The sequence below is a fragment of the Momordica charantia genome, assembly GCF_013281855.1.
Source record: "Momordica charantia cultivar OHB3-1 chromosome 7 unlocalized genomic scaffold, Mcharantia_2.0 BLBB01000007.1, whole genome shotgun sequence".
Lineage (NCBI taxonomy): Eukaryota > Viridiplantae > Streptophyta > Magnoliopsida > Cucurbitales > Cucurbitaceae > Momordica > Momordica charantia.
Window position 1 is genome coordinate 13043190 of NW_028275165.1, and position 7066 is coordinate 13050255.

General features: G+C 32.3%; 1 long non-coding RNA gene across 1 annotated transcript; it reads right to left on the reverse strand.

Moving 5' to 3' along the window:
- Positions 1-326: 326 nt before the first annotated feature.
- Positions 327-1563, reverse strand: LOC148210400 (uncharacterized). Its single transcript, XR_015792351.1, has 2 exons — positions 1150-1563; positions 327-665 (listed from the first exon to the last, which is right to left on the reverse strand). It is a non-coding gene; the product is annotated as an uncharacterized LOC148210400 (long non-coding RNA).
- Between the last annotated feature and the right edge of the window lie 5503 nt (positions 1564-7066).

Below are 7066 nucleotides of genomic sequence, written 5' to 3' on the forward strand. Positions count from 1 at the left end.
TAACTTGCTAGACAAGTATGAATGTTATAAATAATGAAGCACCAACCACTACAAGAATTTAGGTTTTTCCCGACGGAAAAAAACGTCGGAAAAAGTATTGAAAACGTCGGGAAAAAGCTTTCCAGACGTTTTTTCGTCGTCGAAAAATAAGTCGGGAAAATAAAATGCCATAGCTAATTTCAATGAGTTTTGAAACTAGAACTACAACCATATTTAGACATTAACTATATGAATTAAAACAAGTAAATGAAAAGGTAGTCCGTACTAAAGCAATCAACCAACAAGCTCTACCCATCTCCTATCCCATTCTAAATATGGAGACAAGATGAATTAGATTACAGTTTTTCATTCCTCCATCCCATTAAGAACATAGATTCTTGTAGCATTGAAGTTTATTTGGATTCCCACTTATGAAGCAATGTATTTATGAATGAAAGTTGAAAAAGTAGACATATATATAAAATAACAATAAAGGCAACATTTTTCAGATCACAAACTTATTAATATTCATAGGTTCCATATCAAAACCAATTGACAAGGAGAGGAGTAGCTCATGTCTATTATTATTAGGTCCTTTCTTTTATCAATGTGGGATCCTTAACAAAACTAACCATCACAGTCACCTTCTGCTTCTCCCCAAACAGTCCAATGGCATTGGCTGAAACCTGCAAAAAGACAACTCAATCTCAAAACTCAGGAACCAGAAGTCATAATCCCTCAACACTCAACAAATTTCGAGAGAAAACAAGCAATACACATGAGGCAAAAAGAAGAACAACGCAAAAAAGACACAGATTGGCCATTGAGGCCATTCGTCGAACAGGTGGTGGGCAAAACCCAGAAAGCATAAAAAGCAGGAAGCTTATTGAACTGATCTGATCACACCTAAAAACAAGCCACACAGAGGCTTAAATAGAATTGAATTACCAAAATTTTGAGGAAAATGGTGGAACGAGTGGGAATTAGATGAAGAAGAAGAGATTATAATTTGAATTGGAATTCAGAGGGTAATTTAAAATCAGAGAGAGCTCTCATTCATTTAAAAGGCATTCATTTACTTATTTCAAAACATATGGAGTAAAGCAAAAAAAAAAAAAAAAAAAAAAAAAACTAGAGAACACACACAAATGCGAGACGAAAGTGACTCACCTTGGGGCCCAATGATGGAAATGAAGCCGCTGGTGAAAATGTTGGGTGAGAAACAGCAGAGAGAGAGAGAGAGGCAAGGAAGAGGAAGAAGAAGAAGGGGTTTTGGGTTCGGTTGTGTGTAGTGTGGGGATGAGAAGAGGGCGCAAACACTTTTTTTTTTTTTTGCATTTCTCTCTCCCAATGGTAGCGTGGACACATTCCTCCTTACTAGCAAGGAGTCAAGTATTTTCAACTAAAAATTAGGGCCAACTAAAATTATTTATTTTATCGGGCTGGATCAAGAAACCGACGAAACATTATGTTTCGTTGGAAATTAGTAACCCGACGAAATTTATATTTCGTCGGGAATATTTAAACCCACTGAAAATATTTTTGTCGGGATGAGGCCTTTTCCTGACGAAATACTAATTTTGTCCGAAAAAATACCGACGCATTTATTTGCGTCGCGAAAGGTTTAAAATCCCGACTAAAATAAAGTGTCGGGAAAATCCTAAATTCTTGTAGTGAACCCATAACGGCATGAAATCTAAAATATCAGAAGTAGACCACGAGAGCTACCAAAAAGAGAGAATGAGAAGAAGAGGAAAAAGGACCAAATAATATATTTTCTTCATTGTTCAACCATCATTCTACAAAGAAGACAACCATTGAAGAAGGGAATCTTCATAAGAAGTTGAGACGAAGAGGAAAACTAGATTGGCTAAGAAGTGATTGATAACTCTCCAAAAGAGAGTATTTATGTAGTTTAATTGGGTAAATTGGTGCTTTAATGTGAGGGTCCTTGTCCAATTAACATGTAAAATCCTTAATGTACTTAAGATGGGTAAGCTTTAGCTAATTCGTGCTATTGTGGGATGTATTTTCAGGTTTCAAGATGCTGCGTTCAAAGTGCTACTGAAGACTGCTTTTGGAATGCTGGAGCTTGATTAAGATCACTATGCTGGAGTCCTCTCGACGCCCCAGCATCTAGCGACTGCGCAGTAACTTTTCTGCTTCAATTCTTTAACTGCGTTCGTACAGTTCCTAGGTGTTGCCATAAAAATAAGGACACGATATAAATGGAATTAGAGCCCAGCCGCAAAAGGAATCATTCCGAGGGGATAATAGAAAGGAATCATCATTGGGAGAAAACACAGAACATTCGTCACCCATTTCGAGGAAGAAGCTGATGTAAGGGAGTTAGGTCTTTCATCGTTATTCTGCGCTGAGGGTTTTGTGCCACCACTAAAGCTTTTCTAACTAACAGGTCATCTCTCTCTTACCCATTATCTTCTTTCTTTCTTCCATGAACTAAACCCCACTTTCGGGGGAAATCTTACTGACGTTTTAGCTGCTTATACGGTTGATTTAATAAGGATGTTCTAATAATTCCATCTTAATGAATGTGTTGGGCCATCATTTTCAATTTGTTAGCTTCCTTGTGACTTGGGAAAGTTCTTTTGATGTATGATAATCTTTATGTGCGTTAGATTTCACTCTTTAAAGTAGGATGGTGAGTACTTTGGGATGAGGCTCACGCTAACGTATCTACAAACTATGCTTTAAGCTTGTTTGTTCTATAGCGGAGTTGGGAACGAGAATTTTATGGTATCTCAGGAAAGAGCCATGTCGCGGTTTGGGTAATCAGTGTTGTAAGTTTGCTAGAGTATTAGGTGGGAGTGAGTGCGAGCGTCTAGAGTGATTCTGTAACAACCCGTATTTTCTAATACGATCATTCTGACAAAATGCGGAAACGTAACTTTCAAGAAACCTTAAGAACTAAAATTATTCAGCGGAAGCAAATTCTTTACAGAATTTTTCTAAACTAACTTAACTAAATAGGAGGATGACTTTCAAACTCATGCCAGTATGCTAAACTTCACCTTCTACCAGAACGATCATTCAATCCTTCATCTGAAAAATATTTAGGAAAACAAAGATGAGTACAAAAATACTCAATAAGCAATTTCCATATCGAATTTCAAAATTCATTTTCCTTTCAAAACATTTGTAAAAAAAAATACGAACAGATCAAAACTTTTAAAGTCATTTAAAATATTTAATACAATTTTCAAAACTTTCAAAACAAACTAAATTTTCAGAAACAAAGTCTTCAAATAAGGTAAAATTTTCAGTCAATCAAAACAAACATTCATTCTTTCAAAACAAACTTTCATTTGATCAAAACTCAAAATCCTTCAAAACAAACTTTCTTCCAATCAAAACCTTCAAAATTCCTTCTAAAACATTTGGTACAACTTTCAAACTTTCGAATAACTAAATCATTCAAACATTCAAAACAATCTTACATTCATTCATACTTTCAAAATCAGAGTGGAATGTTGCATTATTTGGGTAGCCTATAAAACATATGTGGTTACCCGTCGGTAACACCAAATCAATCAGAAGCTTCTATCAGAGTTGTCGAATTAATATCGACCAGAACAGAGTTACTTAAGTGTGAGACCATGTGAGTGAATAACACACACATGAATCTTCATTTCCAAGGAATGCCAAACCACAAAAGTGTCTTCCCACAAATAAGCCAGAACAAAAATCCATCAATTCCAAATTAGGCTATTACCCCAAATAAGCAAAACGTTCCTCAAAACAAAATCATGGCATATCCGGATAGCCCTATCAAATCAGTCAAAATATTTTTCAAATAAAATGCAAAACAAATACATACTTTCAATATTAAATTAATTCAAAACATTGAAATAATTAAAACAAACTTTATCAATCATTTAAAACATGATTTCAAATATTTCACAAATAAACAAAATATCAATTTCAAACCTTTAAATAAATCTAAACAAAACTTTATCAAATCATTTAAGAATTACTTCAAATACTTTGCAAATAAACATAATTTCAATTGCCAAATTAGTTTTCAAATCCATAATAAAACTTCAATTTCATATGCAAGATATCAATTTCAAATCTTCCTATCAAATCCAAAATACATTTTAGTTTTTGAAATACAACAAATCACTTACAACACTTTTCGAAGGGATACGGTAAATTACTTACAATACTTTTTCGAAGGGATATGACAAATTACTTACAACACTTTTCGAAAGGATATGGTAAATTACTTACCTCTTTCAGAAATCCTACGAATCTAATTAACTTCTTCCTTGGTAGTTGTCAACTTAGAGGCCTAGAAACAACAAATATCCAAAATCAATTCTTAAATCCTATCCAAGGATTTTAAATTCAACCAATTACTAACTCAAATCTTATCTACCCAATTTTCCCATTCAATACACTTTTTTATGTAAAATAATTAGGAAAGTATGGATTTGGGGCTACAAAACCAGATCTGAAAACTAGGTTAAAAAGCCTCTAAAATCCACCATAACAACCTTTAAAAATTACAAGAATCGATATAAATCAATACGAACTAAATTTACAAAAAGTTTCTCAATAAAACCAGCTTAAAAACCTTCTAAACAATTGAAAATTTGGGGATTTTAAATCTGAAAAATTTTCTGTTTTATAAAATAAAACTTCCAAGAATTTTCCGTAAAACAATTAACAATTTATTGATTTTTATAGAAAAATCAGATCTGAAAGCTTTATAGAAAACTTTTAAAATTTGGTCAAAACATATAATTTTTCATGTAAAAATCATAACAACAAACTATAATTTATAGGATACAAATAGGTAAACTTTTTATGTAAAAAGAGCCTCAAAATAGCCCAAAAACAGTCTTATAAACAAAAAGATTCAAACCAAAAATTCTGAAAAATTTTTAGGATAAAAAGTCCTTCAAATCTTTTATTCTAAAAAACAAACACCTCAAAACTTTTCCCAATAAACTGAATTAAAGAACTTCAAATCAAGAAAAATAAAACTAAAACAATGAAAAGAAAATCTTACCGATCTTTGAGAGAAAATACCAAACTCTTCTTCTTTTCTTTTCTTTTTTCTCTTTGAGAGAAAACTAGGTCTAACAGTTTAAGAAAATAAAACTTAGGGTTTAAGGACTTTGTCAAATCCTAATGAATTCTTATTTAAAAAGGATAATAAAAAGATAAAATATTTAATAAAACTCTTTCCTTTTATTTTTTTTCAAATTCTAAGAACAAATTATCTTTCAAAAATAATTTCTAAACCAAAAAGGTTTATCTTTGAGAAAATAAAAGAAAACAACTAAAAAATAATAATTTATATATATATATATATATATATTTATATATATTTTTTCGGTTGTTACACATTCCCCCATAATTCCCTTCTATAGATTAACCGTTTTCTATTTGTAGTGTGTCCTTCACTATTTGTATGCCCCATTATTTGATTTCATAAGATTTCTTCCCTTATCGCCTGTTTACAGTTTCAGTCATTTTATTTGTGCCAAAAATTTAAAGCACACTACTTATTTTTGTTCTTAAATTCTTTTGGTATTATATTCTACTATTTCAAATTCCAATCTTAGTCCATGTAGATTCAACCTTGTTTTATACTACAATTATTCCAATCTTAGTCCATGTAGATTCAATCTTGTTTTATACTACAATTGAACATATATACTTGCACTGATTTTCACATTAGTTGTGGACATGCAATAGCGATGCTTCTTCATACCTATATTTTCTTTGTGTTTTTTATTTTATTCTTTACATGTTGTTTTGTATTTTTTTTTCACAGATTGAAACAGTGGTTATGGGCTAAGCCTCTCCAGATTTAGATAGAAATTGAACCTTGTCCTTTATGTTGGGATGATGTTATACATTTCTTAATCACGTTGACTTGACATTTTTTATATTTTGTGCATATTGATAGTGTTTATTCAACTTTATCAAGTGAATAAACCATAAATTTAGCCCGAGAAGGAAGATTTAAAGAACTAAATTAATTAATGTACGTACAACCTGTGTTTTTTGTTACCCTAATTTAAGGAGTAGTTTAAATACTTAAAAAGATAAGAGGTCCACAACAGCAATCCCTATAGGATTTTTGGGGAAAAATAAAGAAACAATGAGGAAAAATATACCAAAAAACAGGTGGTGATGGAAGAGGAATAACGTTGCAGCAGCTTAGAGTCATACCCATTGGCTCAAAATGAACCCCCATTATGTTTTTTTCCATTTATAAGCTATTTTATTCATGGGTTGTATTTTTTCTTGTCTTTGAAAGAATCTCTTCAAATAACCATCAGCAATCTTATCCAAGAGCGTCAACTGTCTAAGGGAGTGTTAGAAGTTGATGCTCTAACATTGATTAATGCTAAGATTACCACCTTAACCAATATGATTAAAAGTATTGGTTGTTATTGGAGCATCGTTTACAACAAATTTCAGTAACATCAACTATGTATCTTGTGTGTATTATGGAGAAGGGCATACCTTTGATTTTTTGTCCAACCAACCTAGTCTCAGTGTATTATTTTGTAAATCATAATGTGAATAAGAACCTTCCTTATTCTAATCATTTCAATCCAAGTTGGATGCAACACCCAAATTTTAGTTGAGGTGGCCAAGGGAATCAGGGAGCATCGAGTATGAATCAATACCAGCAAAAGATGAATTACCTCCCGGGATTTTTCTATGCCTACTCCGTAGCAACCATCTAAACCCCTGACAAGTTCTTCAATTTCTACAAAAAATCTCATGAAGGAATATATGACCTATAATGATGTCGTGTTACAGAGTCATGCAGCCTATTTGAGAAATTTAGAGATGTATATTGGAGAGTGATAACTCTCCATAAGATAGTAATTTTTGCTTTATTTTAGAAGGCTTTGTTGTCTTTTGAGGACCCTAGCTCGGTTTGTCATGTGTATTTAATGCTTAGTTACTATGATCACGAGAATTAGCCTTATGTGAGTGTGGTTTCTGAAAGAACACAAAAGTCACTCATTTTAATTATTTTGGGCTAAGTTTACGCTCGGCTGAAGCATAATGACTTTTGAAGTCAACAACAGATTTC